Here is an 18,587-nt window from a genome sequence, read left to right on the forward strand (position 1 = left end):
GTCAATTCTCAATTTCCTCCACCTGGGCCATTCTACAAGAAAAAGAGTAATATTCAGTATTGTATAAAATTCATATACTGCAAGCCTTAACAAATCAAAAGGGTTTTGATTTGATCAATTTTTCCCTCTCCCTTCAGCTACCTATGCTAACTAATATTTGCTCCAGAATGTCTTGAACAGCGTAGGAAGTAGCAGTGGTGAATATAAGGAAATGGAGAAATGGCAAAAAATTATCATTCTGCCCACTTTTTCTAACAGATAGCTTCCATTAGATCCCATTTTTGTCTTGGCAAATGGAAGGAATCTTTGGTAAAGAGACAAGTTAGAATCTTATCCCTAGTATATTAGTAATGCCAGTTTTTGCTGGGAAGAAAGAACTGAATTTTCCCTATAAGAAACTAAAGCTAGTATTATATTAATGAGTATGCAGCTCCATTTTCTGAATTTTCTGGGTGGTCCACAAAATGAGAGTAATGCAGTAAAACATGAACGTATTTTTTTTTTAAATCTGTTCAATCGTGTCTGATTGTTGGAGTCTGCCTGGACAAGTCCCTGTAGTTTTCTTGGCAAGTGGTTTGCCATTGCCTACTTCCTAGGTCTGAGAGAGAGTAACTTGCCCAAGGTTACCCAGCTGGCTTTGTGCCTAAGGCAGGACTAGAATTCACAGTCTCCTAGTTTCTAGCCTGATACCTTAACCATTACACCAAACTGGCTCTCATTTAAAATATACTGTACAGTAGAAGTTAAGCATATGAAAACCAGCAATTTAATAAGAGCAACAGCAGGGAACAACAGTAATGTAAGAATCTTTTAAAGAGTATAAAAAATTTACATGAAGTTTTAAAGAGCCTCATCATATGAAGCATGAATCCATTATATAGTTTGGGATGAAACTTGTGATATGAATAACCCAGAAGATGTGGGTCAACAGGTATGCACAAAATCAGCAGTTCCCAACCTTTTTGGCACCAGGGACTGGTTTAGTGGAAGACTATTTTTTCACAGACTGGGGAGGGGATGGTTTCGGGATGATTCAAGCACTTCCTCTTTTTCTTGACCTTTTATTCTTTTTTCTTCATGCCATTTGGAGATAGCAGCCAATGGGCTTGCTTTCTCTGACAGGAGGCGGTGCTCAGGCGGTAATGCAAGCAATGGGGAGTGGCTGTAAATACTCAGGCTGTAAATTCACTCGCTCACCCACCGCTCACCTCCTGCTGTGCGGCCTGGTTCCTAACAGGCCACAGACCGGTGCCGGTCCGCAGCCTGGGGGTTGGGGACCCCTGCACTAAATCATCACCAGCTTACTGCTTTCCAGATGTATTGCAACAAAAACTCCCCAAATTCCCAGCTACTAATTCTGAAGAGTAGCAGGTTGGAGAAAATTAATACTGAAGCAATCTGTAAATGCACATTACAAAGGGTCTTCTCCAAACTTTTCTTTAATAGTATCATTTCCATTTCAGCAAGTCCACCAAGGAATGTTAAATCAACACAATTATTTTGTCTTCATTTTTAATTAAATTGAAGCTAAATCCCCAAGATAAAGTTTCATGTAAACATTATGATGCAAGTCCATAGTCTCCTTCAGTTAAAGAAAATTCAGCAAATACTATACACACTTTATCAGTTACCATTATTTTCTGTTAAGTCAATATACATATATCTCCATTGCACATTTTAAAGTTTAAGTCTACAATCCAATACTTTCTCATTTGGGAATAAACCCACTGCATCTAGTGAGGCTTATTACCTAGACACATATAAAAATGTGTCCCAGGTCTACTAAAGTAGTTTATTAGCAGTCTGAGAGAGACAGGCAGACACACAGATGTACATGTATACATAAACAGATTTAGTGTGAAAAGGTAAACATCTGGAATTTGGGAGACTATAGGGAGCCAAACAGATGGGAGAAAAATGCACATAGACTCTACCTGCATCTAGTATGAATTTTATGAAAGATTAACGTGTATATTTTTCAACATTAATTCAAAACAAGTTCTATATCTGCACCTCCCAAATCTCATTTTTTCCAACCCACAAATTGTAGCTGTAGAAAAGTCCTAATTTTATTTAATAATATTCTCATCTTTAATAAAAGCTTACCATCTGAGTCAGATTGGTTTCCACTGAATTATCACATAAAAATCTTTAAGATGCCTCAGTAGGGATATATACTGCAGAAAAGTAACTGAAAATGGGCATCTTTCCATCACAAATCCATGGCAACAATCTGTTGCCTCTAGAATACTGTTTTCTGTATTTTTCTCCATTCCATGCTCTTAAGTTGACCTAGCACAATTAAGAAGTAGTTTTCCTTTTCAACATTCCAAAAGAACCCAAACTATCTGACAATTTACTTGCAGTTCCTGCATTACAACAGCATGACATTTGCTCTTGGGCTCCACTTAGAGAATCAAAATATGGAAGGCTGAAAAAACGCCTCAGCAAGTCACAGCATGCGTACAATAACTTCAGACAGAATGACTCACTACTAACAAAGAAAAGGGAACAGGAAGTTTGGAGAGTTCATGTGATTAGAGTTTTCTGCCTAATTCTTTATTTGTGTAGGTATTTCAATGTTGTGCAAAATGTACATATCCTTTTCTTATGTCTACCTAAAGATTGATAGCCAATTTCTTAAAATGAAAAAAACATAGGAGCTTTATCACTTTATCATAAACACCTAGCATGCCTCTAAAATTAGGATTATGCAAAGAAACTAAATAGTTTAAAGGTTTCTGAAATGATATGCTAATGCTACTATTCCCATTTCACTCCTCAAACTTGTTATATTTATGAACTGAGAAGAGCATTTGTTTTATCAGCTGCAAGAAATCTGTCATATTACATACTGCCAAAAAACAAACAAAACAAAACAACAGAATGCATAAAAAGTCATTGGATTTGATTCCAAAAAGGTACTTCAGAGTACATAGACATGAAAAACATAGGAATTGTCTTTAAAGCAAACGTATCTTTTCCTGTCATCATGCAACTGCTTTAAAGACTTACAGAAATTTGCTACATTCACGCTCCCATGTGCTGCAAAGCACCTTTTTAGAATCAGATCCAAAGCACCGCACAGTCCTAATGTATAAAGCTGTCACCAAAATATTCCATTTTAAAAAAGAGGTAACATACTAACAAAGCAGTAAGACACAACTGCAAATCATCTTAAAACTGTTTCTCCTCCTATCTAAAAAAAAAAAGCCCTTATCAAGCGCCAGATAGTAAAAAAAAAAATCATTCTCATCATATGCTTTTGACTGTTTATATGATAAACAGTCTACTTAACAGCAAAGATATACTGAATAAGATGAACTACAGTGATGAAGAGTTCAAAATAAAATATCAGTCATTTAAAAGGAAATAAGAAAGTCTAAGTTTAGATAGGGTAGCTGTACACACATCATTCACTTTGAATCTTTCAAAATCCAAGCCAAAATCCAAACTTAAAATTTATTTCCCTTTAGCATAATACAATGAAAATAGACTGTGAACTTGATATTCTCGATCTAATTTGAGGAAAAAAATCTTGCTCTCCTCCTATCTGCACAAGAGTTCACAACATTATCATAAGAAGGCTCAAGCCATCTAATCCAACATTCTCTTTCCACAGAACCACCAGATGCCAATGGGAAATTTGAAAGAGAAAATATGAGCACGATGTCTCCAGCAATAAGCACTCACAGGCATGCTTCCTCTAATCTTAGAGTGCTATATCGCCACCAGCAACAATTGATAATCAACACCCTCCATGAATTTATTTCATCTCATTCTAAATTCCTTGCCATTAGTATACATTTAAGCAATACTTCCACAATTTCAACGTGTACTATATAAAACAGTTCTGGCTGTCCTAAATATCTCACAACTCAGCTTCATCGGGTGACTTGGAATCTAATGCTAAGTTGAGAAAGAATCTGCCTTTCCCTTTTCTCTATATGACATATAACTATATAGATCTCGGTAGATCTATATCCTATACCCTAACCCTAACTTAGCCCACCGTTTACCTATTTTTTCCTAAATGAAGCAGCATCAAATGTTAGAACCTTTCCACTGAAAGCAATTGTTCCCAGCTCTTAATCATGTTAATTGCTTGTCATCACAGGACAAGGTTCGGATGGATTTGTTCTAGTGAACTACATTAAATATCTGTTGTTACAACCAATGTTAAGCAATGTAATATCCCATAGGTTCAGGAATAGGATAGGCAACTCCAAACCTTGTTTACTTCAGATTGCTGACTGGCAAAAAGATTTACACCCTGTCAATGGTATATTAGTGATTAGTCCAAATCTAATCACTACTCAAGACTTAGTACAGTAGAAAAAGCAGTACGAGAGAAAGGCTGAGACACCTGGTATCATCTTATAGCAGCAGATCATATTAATACCTGACTACGTTCTGGCAAATTATTATTCCTCTTCTGATAAATCTCCTTCTTGGGCAGTTTGCCATCTCCCTGTGGGGGAGTGGAAGGAGCACTTTCATGCACTATATGCCCATAGATAAGTTGGCTTCAACCAAGTTAGGAACTGATGCAGATTTCATCCCTAAATGGACCTTGGTATTATGTAAAGAATTTGCATCCCTGAGTAAGCAGATTTAAAACGGAAAAGCACGAGGTAATTCTTTATTTACTACAGCATAGAAATTATCTGTAGCAATTTAGATTGGTGGTCTGAGGCTTGGCAAAAATATAAAAAAGGAAAAAGAATATTCCCTTAATTACCAACCTATAAGTCTGAATATTATTAACAAGATGTATGCCATTCTTTTAAGATAAAAATTACTGTATTGGATATATACTTGCAGACAAGCAGACTGGTTTCAGGATAAGTCATTCACATGTAGACTAAGCCTTGAGATTACAATTTTTGGCTGAAAAATATAAACATGAATCAGTGTTATATGCTGCCTGTATAGATTTCAGGTCTACCTTTGATTCAGTCTGCAGGAATAGGTTATGGCAAACATTGAAGAATCTTCCACTGATAGACATCAATTATTGTAAAAACATCATGGTAACTCTAAAATAAAAGTCAGTTCCACTATGCAGGGCAATTTTATTAGGGAAATTTCAACGGGAAAAGGAATTCGGCAGGTTATAGTTAGATACCTTTATTATTTAATCTTTACGCGGTGGCGCTGCGGGTTAAACCGCTGAGCTGTCGATCGGAAGGTCGGCGGTTCGAAACCGCGCGGCGGGGTGAGCTCCCGTTGCTCGTCCCAGCTTCTGCACACCAAGCAGTTCGAAAACATGCAAATGTGAGTAGATTAATTGGTACCGCTACGGCGGGAAGGTAACGGCGTTCCGTGAGTCATACTGGCCACATGACCCGGAAGTGTCCTATGGACAACGCCGGCTCCAAGGCTTTGAAACGGAGATGAGCACCGCCCCCTAGAGTCGGACACGACTGGACTTTACGTCAAGGGAAACCTTTACCTTTACCTACAGACTCCTGCCCCTTGTCTTGTATAATTTGGCACATCATCCCCCAAAGCTAGCACACAATCATACATCAATATCTCTTTATGCAAGATGTAGTTTTATCAGCACTGATTTTGGTTAGCCTTTTGTTCTCTTAGAGTTTTGCAAAGGGGATGTCCTAGAGATTGATCATAGTAAGATCAAGGTAATGGTTTTTGCAAAATGCCCTAAAGTTCACAGATGGAAACTGAACAGGCATGGCTTACAACAGCTCCAATTATTTAAAATTTGGGCATAGTTTTCCATGCTGCAAGTCAGAATACCCACTTAAATTATATTGTAGATATAATTGTCTAGAGATCAACTTTGGCTATAAAAGTGTTTTATAGATTCCAGGGAGGATGATATATTCTGGCACCAATTAAAGTATTTAGCACAGAGGTCTGAGCACAACTCTTATGGTCATATAAATGGGACCATAAAAAATATCTCAATGATGGAGTCCTTACAATCTAAGCTCCTGAGAAATATTTTTCAGGTACTGTAATATTTCCCAAATGCTGTCTCCCACAAGAGTAATTAAAATCAACACTGTGCTGTGGCTTAATATATTAAACTATTGGTTAAAATCAATCTTTTACCCTACCATATTGGTTTCTTCTTCTTTTTTTTAATGATAAAATTTTCGGTAAATGAAAAGGCTCTATTATACAAAAGTTGAGTAACTATGACTACTTCTCACATAATGCTTCGTTAGCTTTAAGCTTTGCCTGGGCTAAAACAGATCTAAGGCAGAGAACAATGGATACAGAAAGCCAGGAAACCCAATCTACTCTGCCAATAAGGGTTCATTAAATGCTCAACGCTTTATTTTTAACTAGATCCTAGTCAAATTGAAATATCTAGGTATACATGAGTCATGATGCTAGCACAATGTAATGTTTTACCAATTGCTATTCTGTAAGGGAAGTATAAGAAAATTCCTTACAAAAATCAGGAATATCTGTGTAGAATAGGTAATACTGACACCACCACTGATCATTTTTTTTCTTAATACTGTCCCTTCTATAGGGATATTTGTGCATGTTATATAAAACCACTAATACATAGCGCAGGGCAACCAAACTCATTTCCTCTTCAGTGTTGTTGTCTGATCAAACTGATACAACCTCATTGAATGTTTCTCAATACCGCTTTATGGCCTGCAGAATCCAAAAGGGAGTAACTGTTTAATTGCTTGTGAGAGTAAAGAAGCTGAACCCAGGTATTTTAGACTCACCAGATATCATAAGCCACATTTATTCAGCTAATTCATTGCATTACTGTGAAGCAATACTTAAATTTTATATTTTTTAATTTTGCATGAATTTTAAGTAACAGTTTTTCAGATTTAGTATTAATAATTTGATGTCATGTTACATTTTATTTACATCGATGACTGATGTATGTCTCGACCTTTTTATTGTACTGTATCTTGCTTTCTGCTGGTCATGGACTAAAATGAAATGAAACAATAATAATAATTGCCCTTTTCTGTGCATTTTCCAGTTGTGTATCCTTTCTGAGGTAAAGCACTCAGAATTATACACAATATTCTAAATGCAGAGAAACCACAGGCTTGTAAAATGGCATTATACGTATACCTTTTTGTAATGACACCTAACACTGGTTTGGCAATTTTCATAGCTGCTATATAATGTATCTCTTCACATTTTTTTTTTTTTGCTGTTTTGGATGATACTGAAATACACTGCTGCATTTCATTAGTTTTAAAAGTTTCCAGAGCTATGTAACAAAACAGAATATACCTGCTCAGTTATCTGCTTTTGAATATGATCAAAGTAACTACAGTAACTATAACAAGTAAGTATAAATTACCAAACAAGCAACTTTAAGATGCTGCACCAAAAATAAGATATCTAGTTTATTTGTTACCACACAGTTCAACCAAAAGGTTATCTTTTTAAAAAAAAAATTACCTGTTTATAGTAACAAAAAGGGTTCCAAGTGTATTTTTAACTCGGAGACCTACCTATGAATCAATAATGGCTTTAATAAATTATTGTTCTAATATTATTTATACTTAAGAACCCCTATTTACATGACTGCCAGTTTTTGATTGTGTCCCAACAAAACACTGTTGACTCTTAGCAGCCACATAGGTCGCCATACTTGACATTTGAGCTAGACTGAGAAGTTGACAATATAATCTAGATTGGTCCATATAATTCTTAAAAGTTGCAGAACCAGTCACTATGGAATAACCTGATGAATCTGAAAAGTCTAACTTGCAAAACAAAAGCAAAGAGAGAGGCTGCCTCCTACATGATCACCTGACTCAGTGCCTGTTTTGTTTGGCTTCAATCTTCTCTCATTTCCTTCAAGCAAAGTAGTCCCATTTGTTCACAATTGCTATGGAACAACCTGTTCTGTCAATTTATCCACCTGTTTTCCTATTCATTTCACAGCCTCCCATTAATAGAAAGCTTTTCACACAGAAAACACTTTATCAATTGCCATTAATAAAATCTGAGGCACTCATTTTTCCTGGGGGTAAATTAGATGAAAATTTTGCTTTAAGGTAAAAATTACTCTGTTCTATCCAACACCCAAACACACACTCTTTCCCCCATATTTCTGTATGGTCACTGTTCTGACCATTCCACCTGACTGAAAGAGACAAGCTCAAATATATGTTTACATAAAGAGCAACGAATTCTGCTGGAGTTCTCCAGCAGAAATGAAGGAAGATGCAAAGTTATTGCCCCCAGTACAGCCTAAATGAAAACAGGAGAGGCCAGAGCAATTAAATGGAGGAAGACAAACAGATTTGGTGAGCAGCTTGGCCTATAATACTTTAGTTTCAAAGGAGCATTTATTTTATTTGTTGTTGCCCCTTCACAATTCCATTGTGCCACAGTTTTGAGAATTACTGGACTAGGCATAAGCTGCTGAAGCATTTCCGATGTGCCTATAACTATATGAAAGCACACAAGAAAATGTCATGATTTACAAATTACATTAAACAGTAAGCATCCATTAGCCAGAAGAATGCAAGTTCCAGTTTTCTCTCCAGGGTCTGAAACCAAACTGGAAGAACACAGTAGTCAACAATTAACATAGTCTCAGTGAAGAACAGCAGGGAAAAAAAACTACCATATTTTAAATACAGAATCTAAGAAAGGAGCTCAGTAAAAGGTAAAAAAAAGTCATTTTCAATAATGGCATTCTTCTAATCTACAAAAAGGGAGAAATAAATTATATATTTAAAATGTTATTTTAAAAGCTTGTTAACAACTCCCTCAACGCCACAGCTAGCTCTCACAAGCTCAGGGAGAAGGAAATCAAGTTCTGGAGGATGGGCTATCCAAATTTTTAACAATAGCATCAAGATTTTCCATTCCCACCAACAGGAATGCTTTCTTTAGGTGGGCAACTTGTGGCCCACATATGGCCCTTACATACTCTGGACTGGGTGGCATTGAGATTTTTGGACACTTTTTGCATTTGGGGGATATTAAAAGGCATAGGAATTGTCATAAGTCTTGCAATATTATGGCATCCAATACCTCCTTTAGAAGCTTACAATCCCAAAATAATTGGGCTAATTTTCTCCATTTGGGTGTTAACAGAAAAACAATGTTTCTTAAGCTATAGAGTACAACAGAAGATACCTCCTCTTAACCTCTTCTCCAACTCTAGAAACACAAAAACCAGGCCAAACATTTCAGATGTGCCATTATGGGTTATGTAGTTTGGGGCTGCATCAACTGAGGTATACAGGTAGTCCTCACTTAACAACTACTCATTCAGTGACCATTCAAAGTTACAATGGTGCTGAACAAGGAGACTTAAGACTGGTCCTTGTAGATGCAGCCATCGCAGCATCCCCACAGTCATGTGATCACAATTTGGGCAATTGGCAACTGTCTTGCAATTACAATGCTTGCACCGTCCTGTGGTCACGTGATTGCCATTTGCAACCTTCACTGCCAGCTTCTGACAAGCAGTCAATGGGGAAGCCGGCAGGAGGTCACATAGGGAGGTCACATGATTCACACTTAATGACCATGCGGGATTTGCTTAACAATGGCAACCAGGCCTGCCACAACTGCCATCGTAAGTCAGTATAGTCAAGTGACACCACGCTCTATAACCGTGTCACTTAGCATCAGAGTTGCTGGTCCCAATTATTATTGTTAAGCGAGGACTACCTGTAATGTCAAGATCATAAGAATGGATAGTACCACTCCAAGTTGCACTGGTCAGAGTGCACCTGGAATACTATGTCCAGTTCTGGTTGCCACAATATAAAAAGGATGCTGAGCAACTGGAAAGAGTGCAGAGAAGAGCAACAAAGATGGTAGGAGGCTGGAGGCTAAATCCTACAAGGAGTGGTTAAAGGAACTTGGTATGTTTAGCCTAAAGAAGAGAAGGCTAAGGGGAGGCACAATAGCAGTCTTCCAATACATGAAAGGATGTCATAAGGCAGAAGGTGTGGATGTATTTTGCACAGCACCTGAGATTAAGACAAGAACCAGTTGGTGGAAGCTGTACAGAGAGAGACCCAAATTTGCAATAAGCATCAATTTCCTGATTGTGAGAGGTATTAAGCAGTGGGACAGCCTGCCTCCATCACTGGAGGTTTTCAAGAAAGATTGGACATCTATTTGTCTTAATGGTATGAGGATTCCTGACCTGGGCAGGGGGGTGGATTAGAGTATCTCCTCAGTCCCTTCCGACCTTGTAATTCTATTATTCTCCCTCTGGCACATTTGGAGGACACACAGAGACAAAAGTATAAGCCAAAGAAAGTTGCCTTATCCTTTCTTTAGGTGTCTAGTACACACAAATGATATACTCTCCACTATGCTATGGCATCTCCCCTCTCCCAAAACAAATAGTATGATTAATTTATTGGTATTCAGTTGGTCTAGTAGTTAAGGCAACAGGCTAGAAACCAGGAGACTGAGAGTTCTAGTGCCACCTTAGGCATGAAAGCTGGCTGGGTGACCTTGGGCCAGTCCTTCTTTCTCAGTCCAACTCACCTCACAGGGTTGTTGTTGTGCGGAAAATAGGAGGAGGAAGGAGTATTAGGTACATTCACCGCCTTGAGTTATTTATAAAAAAATAATAAAGGTGGGATAGAAAATAAATAAAATAAAAAAAATATTCTGGATTTACAATTAAGCAAAAAATGTTGGCAATTGTTCTAATACTTGCTCCAGCCTTTGAGGAATAGTGTCACTAGATTTTTAGCCAAACAATAGTGCTAGCAAAGTAGAAATCAGTTTTCTATCATCCAAAATATGCAAATAGCCCATAGCTCATGTATTACAGGTTTATTATTTTAAGAATACACACAAATGATGCTAGATAAATATTATACAGTTCTGATTCATAACATTCTTTAAAGATACGGGAATTATATGAAAATATTTTTCAAAGCAACATCACTCACTGGCATCTTCAACAGAATAAAACAAGCAATAAGATAAAACATTACTTTTTAAATGCAAAACATTATACTAAAACAAACAGAGAGGCAAATAAAATCAGCTCTGCATTACAAATTGTCCTACACATACCTAGAGATGCAGGCTTTCTCAATTGCTCACATGATTTTATAACCTACATTTGTACCCAAGTCTATGTGTACTTTTTAAAAAGGTAAAGAACAGAGGAAGAACAGAAGGACATTACAGTATGTTTAATGTAGCTGTCCTAAGTAGCATTTCTCAACCTGTTGTTTTGTAGGTATGTTGGGTAATTTCAGTAATCATCATTTTGAATTTGTAATTTATGATATATAAAGGACACCATGTTGGGGAAAGAACACCCACTAAACCATTTTTCTACTAATATCGAACAATTCTTTCTTTCTCTTGACATTAATTATAAACCATTAAAAATCTATTATTTTCTACAAATGATAACTCCACAAGTGCTGAAACTAAGTTTTAATGAAGTTCAGCAAATGCATATTTGTAATAATGTACTATATTAATTGCAGGAGTCAATTCAACAAAGATCTCAATGAGTTGCAGAGAGCATACACACACACACACACACACACACACAAACAAATGGTTTAGACAAGACTAAAGCAGTGATAGATAGCATATGATTACGTTCTCATAATTTTGAATACCATATTGCTTCAGTATTTACTATTTGGAGGGACTTCACTATTTGGAGAAATGGATTCTCCTGTGCAGAGTTAACAATGATAAACCAAGATCTTTGTGCAATTACCCATTTCAGGTATCTCTCTCTCTCTCTCTCTCTCTCTCTCTCTCAAAAAAGTGCATCAGACTCTGCAAAACATGCTATTGGCAAATGCCAAGCTGATACATGTAAACATTACTACTGCTTAAATTGCAACGAAGTGGTATATCATAAAATACGTCAATTAAATAACATCAGCATACACAGAGCTGGCTACTTTCAGCAATGTTCCATTACAAGTTCTAAAAAGAATAAATTAGAGCACAGCAAGTTCTAGACAACCAATATTACTTAACAAGTTTAATACAGTTTTGTGGGCTCACATATCCATTATCTATTCTGACACACTTCAGTATTATTTTACATTTTTAAATTGTATATTCAAGTTTCATGTAAATTATATGACTACAGGATTGGATTATAGCACACAATAAGATGGCAGCAAGCATGGAGGAAAAGTAATAGGGTTAGTGACAGAAAAGAATAGGTTTTTTCCTATTAATTAGTTAGAAGATTAGGTATGTCAGGTGGAATAGTTAGTCAGGCCTAGTTATGGAATGGAAACCACACTGGCTGTCCTGTTGGTTATCTATGGCGGGAACAGGATAGGGAGTGTGACTTACCTGCTGGATTTCTTGGCAGCCTTTGGTACATCAACCATGGTATTGCTCTGGATTGGCTGTGAGGGTTAAGAGTGCAGAGCACTGTGTTACAATGGTTTTTCTCCTTCTTGAGTGGCTGATTCCAGCTTATTAGATTTGTATCTTGTCTTTCATTCAGGAATCAAGTCAGCAAACTTAGTGTTCTCTCATTTTTTCACACAACAACAACTCTGAGAGTGAGTGACTGGCTCAAAGTCACCCAGGGATTTTTCATGACTGAGGGTGAACCAAAACCTGGGTTTTCCCGTTTCTAGTCTAACACATTAACTACTGCATCACATTGGCACCTTGGTTTCAATGAACACTAGACAACCAGTAACCCGTTGGGTAATCATTTCAGAAATATTTCCTTACCTAAACAGAGAAACAGAATGACCATGGGCAGATTGCTGTTGGTTTAGTTTGAAAATTAAAGAAGAAAACATCAGTTTTTTAAAGAAGAAAAATGCGTAGCAAGAGAAATATAGATGCATTTTGTTTATCAAAGGACGCTTTTGATGACAACATTTCTGGTTGATCTGCCATCCTTTAAGAATGCTCTAATGCTTTCACATCTTTTCCCTGCCTGATGGATTTGCCTTGAATAATCACAGAAGGATTCCATCCATTCCTCTTTGGAAGGACTTCTTTGGCACCAAAGGATATAATTTGGAAGAGGCAGTACTGTCTGATGGTCTTCCTGAACTCATTTGCAATAGGTTCATCATTGCTGTATAAATTGAGGAGTTCATTATGTTGCAAATTGCCTATCCTGACCTTTCCCGTCATACAGGAGAAATTGGAATTTCTCCCGGGAATAGAAAGGCACAACAGTGAGGGTAGACTTTGGCCATCGCACAATCAGCAAAAATATTATGTTGTGACAGCCGTGTATTTTCCCCTGTTCTTTCTCTGTTGAGGTCTTGTCGTCAAAGGCAGGTATTGTCGTGTTGAAGAACGCTCACAGCAATTACTGTTTGCCACATATTCTCAAGTTGATCTTCCTTTTCCTCTTCTGTCTCTTCTTGTATCCTCATTCTGTGGCATCTGTTGTCATTCTGGAGATGTGTAGCCCTTTCATCCTCCATTTGTTCATATCTTTTGCTATTTGTTCTTTGTCTCTGATCTTGGAGACACGCATTTCTCTGCTCCTCTGTGTCTTCCTCTCTTCTCCTTCTGTGCCTCTTGTTGTCATTCTGGACATGTGCATGCCTCTTCTCCTCTGTTTCTCCTTTTCTCGTGTTATTTTTCTTGATTGTTTGATCCTGGATCCTTGTCATCCTGGAGTTGTGAGGCCCTGGCCTCATCCGTTTCTTGTTCTCTCCTCCTCCTTGCCACTTCCCAACATTTGGTGTCATCTGTTGACCATGATGTTTCCTCCCCCCGCCCCTTTCATGAAGCATAATTAGGCTGATATTATTTTATTTTTTACCACAAAAAATGTTTTTTACAGTAAGAGTCCAGACTTCCTGCTGACTTACTTTGCCAAATTTCAGTCCCTGAGGTATACAGTGCCATCATCACCTCAGAAGAGTACACATTTCCTACTGGCTTCCCCATTGGCTTGTGGGAAGCTGGCAGGGAGCACTGGAAATGACAATCATGTGACCGTGGCTGACCGTGGCGGTGGGGCAGTGCTGAAGCAGCCACAACTTTTCCAAATTTCAATCCCATGGGAATAATGGGTCCTAGATTTTGGATGCATTCTTTAAGTTAGCCCATTTGAGGTACATTGATTCAAAAACTGTTGCCTTATGATGCACTGTTTCACCCAACTGAAGGTTACAAACAGACAAACAAGAGAGTTGTAGTAGTATATAGAAAGACATGCATAGGAAACTTTACCTCATACAGTATAGGAAGGTTTGCTATATGGCCACAGAGGAGCTTCTCCAAGTGTTTTTCCCTAACTGCTGACATCAGAGCATAGCTAGGGACAAAGAGTTTCCATTACTTATATGCTTATTATACTAAAAAAGAGAGATGGTCTACAACCTTTTTGCTATAGGATGAAACATATAATTGCACAAAATAAAGAGCTGGTGTGACCACTTGGAGCAAACCCCATAGTTATGTGCATGATCAACTCTCTATTTTGTAATAACAAACTTCAATTATATTCTTAAACTATGTGTTTATTTCTCTATTATGTGTCTTTCCTGGGTTTTTTTTAATGACAATTCATGGGCCAGCTGATAGAAATCTAAAAAAAATGCAACAATGCAACAATTGAAGAAAATTTGAATTCTTATATTTGTTAAATTATTTCAAACTATTAATAATTTTAGATTTTACAGTCCTTGCTCCCAAGATTTTGCAAGATCTTTAGCTTGAATCCCATGAGATACCACATGAGAATGCTGCAATCTGATTACTTTTTATTCAGTAGAAACATAACTGCTTTTTACTTTTGGGACCCCATTGCTTACCCCTGACGCAGCCCTGCTTTATTTCCCTTAAAATGTAGTTGTGAGAAAGATTTTTAATCTCGGTTTGAGTAATATTGGGTAGAGCAGGAGCAACCACAAAAAAGTTATTCAGTGACAAGATTCAGACCATATTTGGCTACCCTGAAATTAAAGCTTAAAAAAATACCCCTTATAAATAATTATTAACACACACAGCAATACATCAGTGGAATGGAGTTAGCTTGATAAATTTTCTTGGATATCTACTATAACAACTTATACCTATGTACTACAACTGAACACATACCAGGATATTTTTCCATCTGATGTTTATGATTATGATTATTGATTTCTTTCAACAACAAAGGCAACAGATTCCATAAAGAATCATTTCAAAGTTACATATAGAAGGAAAAGACAGATTTAGCTAAAAGCAAGCACTTTCATACAAAACATCAAGTATTATGGAAAAAGCATGCATCAATTTTATTGTAATTCAGTGCATGCTTAAAAATATTTTCATTCATCTTGCTATCTGACACCCCATCATTAAAGTTATATGGAAAATAAATAGATCCAAAATAATCAGCTTGGATCAGAGGGATCAGTAAGCAAGCTATAGCTGAGTTCCTGCATCACTCTAAGTCCAAATACAATTTGCCAGGTTTGCTTAGCAAGTTGTATGAACCCATTCAGGTGCAGTTAATTGAAAATATATATATGGGTATATAAACTGTAGATCACCATGATATTTGAACCCGGTCTTAATACTGGCTGATGTCACCCAGATACATATTAAGCGTAAACTTAAAACCACATTTCAGAGGGCTATTTATGCAACTTCAATCCTATTTGTTAAACTATTAACACGTTCATTATGTCACCATAGCAACAAATACCATAACATACTTCATAGTAACTGGCTTATTTTACCGTTCTTTGAAAACAGTATTTAGGATTTCTTCCACAATATCCTGTTAGAATTAAACTGAATCACTTGAAAGTCAAAAGAGGAACAGGAAAGTCAAAACTGCAGATAAGATGAAACGTGGTAACAGATTTACCTCAGTCCCAGGTGTTGCTATCTTTAATGCTAGCATTTAGGGAGCTAACTAATTCTTCATCTCCTGGGCATTGAGGAAACCAAGACCTTCTGGGGAAGTAGCATTACGGAGAAAATAAAGACTTGCACTGAGCAAGTTTAAACAGGAATTATATGAGCAATTCAGATGAAGTTATAACTGACTTTCTCATTTAAATTAAAGCTATACTCAAATATCTTGGGAAGTTTGTTGACCATGTGAAAGTCCAGTATATGGTAGTTTGGCTATCACCTGCCTCAAAGCTATTCTAAAGTAATGATTAGATTACATATAATCAAGAGCCCACCCTGTAGCCATAAACACTTACCACGTAAGACATTCTTTATAACAATCCAATTTTACACACATCTACCCAGAAGCAAGTCCAACTAGTTAAAGTAAAACAGCACTGACTTCCACATAAACGGTGTAAGACTGTAGCCTAAATCACAAATGCAACACAAATATTTATAAATGAATATTTATACACAGATGGAGGATTCTCTCTACAGGAACAGTGGGGTTGAGCTCATATGACAAACTAAACCCAAGACGCTATAGCCAAAAAGTACACTGCAGTATGGCTTGATTGATTCAGAGGCAGCCACAGAAACCGAGCCTTTGCCCTTCTGCCATCTGATTCCCCCCAGCCTGGTTTATAGAATATACTAAAATAACTGCTGGATTCTCACAACACGTGGAACCACAGATTATCCAATCTCATTTTAGCACAGGCTAGCGTGTCCTCCATGGTTGCATCGATCAAAATCAATAATCAAGGAAGGAGATGAAGGAAAGACAATACAGAATCGCGGGCCCTTCTTCGGAGCTCCGCTCTTTCTTAACCCGCAGGTGAACTTCATACAGTTCTGCGCAGGTAAGGACACGTGGGAGGAAAATGCCATTCACGGGAGGAAAGAGGAGATGAATCTCTCCCTCATCCAGCACGGAAGAGCTGTGACCGGATGCCCCTTGTTTTCAAGGGCCGTTCCGAGTCCAAATCACCTCGGCCCCATGGCAAAAAACCGCGCTCTTCTCTTCCAGCGGCCCTGTCCAACACCTTCAGGGCAGCCCAGCGCCAGCAACCCGTCACTCTCTCTCAACTTGATCTTGCATCCCAGCGCTCAGGAGGAGGGCAAGGCAAGGCGAGGGGGGGGAGAGGGAAGGAACAGGCGGCCAAGTGCGTATTTGCTCAAGAAAGAGCACCGTCCTATCTGCACAAGCGGGCTTTCCCTCCCTTGCTAAAGCCGGGACTCGGTATCCGCAAACCTGAGGGGGAGAGAGGGAAAGACAGCGAGAGACGAGGGGCAAAGGCAGCCACCCGGGAAGCGAGAGACGCCTCCTGTCAGCTCCTCCAACCCCCTTCTCCTGACGCACCTGTGGCGGCGGCGGCAGAGCCTGGGCTCCCTCGGCTTCCTCAGCGCAGAGACCCACTGCGGCCTGGCTGACCCGCCGACGCGGGCTCGCAGCCTCCCGACTCCTCAAGGAGAGCCAGAGCCGCCGCTGCAGCTTAGGAGAGAGGAAGCGGCCACCATGTTCCTTTCAGCCCCGCAAGCAACTGGAGGCGGATCCGGGGCCCGCCCAGGAGGCGGTGGCGGCACCAGGGAAAGAGGCGAGGCGCCCCGCCGCCGAAAGCGCTGCACTAGGCGGCGCTAAGCAGCGCGGAGAGGCCTTCCGTTGGGCCGGCGTGGCCTTGGGGCTCGGCCCAGGCCGAGGCGGAAACATTTCTTCTGAGCCGCCTGGCGATGTTGCACCTTCTGACGTTGAGGGGCTCCCGTGCAATCTTAAGCGCGTTTATGGGAGGGGAGGAATTGAATTCAGTGGCTTCCGAGTTGAACAGCCTGGGGCTAAACCGAGTTTTTCCTCTCCCTCCAAGATCACTCAGAACACTGTTTCTTAAAGTGTGGTCCTAAGACCCCTGGGAGCCCTCCAAGACCCTCTCAGTGGTCCCCGAAATCAAAATTATTTGGCAGCCTGTTTTGAAAAATAATAAACAATATTAAAATCCCATCAATCGTGAGAATCAGTAGTGGCAGCGAATGTGTGAATTTTAATTTTTCAGACGGTAAATACCGATAAATATAATCCATACAAACAAAAGCTGCCCAGAGTCACTTCTATGGTGAGATGGGCAGTGTATAAATTTAACAATTAAAATAAGTTCGTTTGGGGTCCTCCATAATTTTTAAAAGTGGGAAGGGATCCTGAGAGAAAAAAGTTTAAGAAACACAGACTCAGAGTGGTATTATTGTTATTCCAAAATAATTCCAAACCCTTCACATTTCATTGCATGGGGTCTCTTTCCACAGGTTTTTTTCTTTACTGGAAGCAGGGTTTTAAGAGCGCAGTGCGGATCATAGTGCACCAAATTGTAAAGGTCTGCTATTTTATCAATAAAATCATTGCCAAAACATCGCCATCATCATCTCTCCTAAATGGTGTGTGTTAGAAACAGGGGAGGAGGAGATTTAGGTGACTATAAATTGTTGACAGTGAAAGCAGCAGAAACTACCAAAATACTAGTCAGGGAGTCAGACCAAATGGGATTGGCATGTCTATACAGAGTTAAACTATCAATTTCAGGGTCTGTTAGAGAACTGTCCTCTGTCTGAACATGCCCTTTGTTGGGAAGACTATTTAGGCCAAACAAACTAAAATAAAGATCTAATACATAGAGGGCATGAAATTAGCACTTGAACAGCTGGTTGAATAGACATGCAAACTTCACCAGGCCAACCTTCTCTTTATAATGAAATATTTTTCTGTTTAAATTTCAAATTTTTGATTA

At 38.6% G+C, this 18,587-nt stretch overlaps 1 protein-coding gene across 1 annotated transcript in view; it reads right to left on the reverse strand.

The window, feature by feature from the left end:
- DENND4C (DENN domain containing 4C) overlaps positions 1-17,277 on the reverse strand; it is an 81,532-nt gene extending 64,255 nt beyond the window's left edge. Inside the window, exon 1 of the mRNA XM_063295027.1 lies at positions 17,159-17,277. The gene's annotated coding sequence lies outside the window, so the exon portion shown is untranslated. The remainder of the gene's footprint in view (positions 1-17,158) is intronic.
- Between the last annotated feature and the right edge of the window lie 1,310 nt (positions 17,278-18,587).

Source organism: Candoia aspera, chromosome 2 (assembly GCF_035149785.1).
Source record: "Candoia aspera isolate rCanAsp1 chromosome 2, rCanAsp1.hap2, whole genome shotgun sequence".
Lineage (NCBI taxonomy): Eukaryota > Metazoa > Chordata > Lepidosauria > Squamata > Boidae > Candoia > Candoia aspera.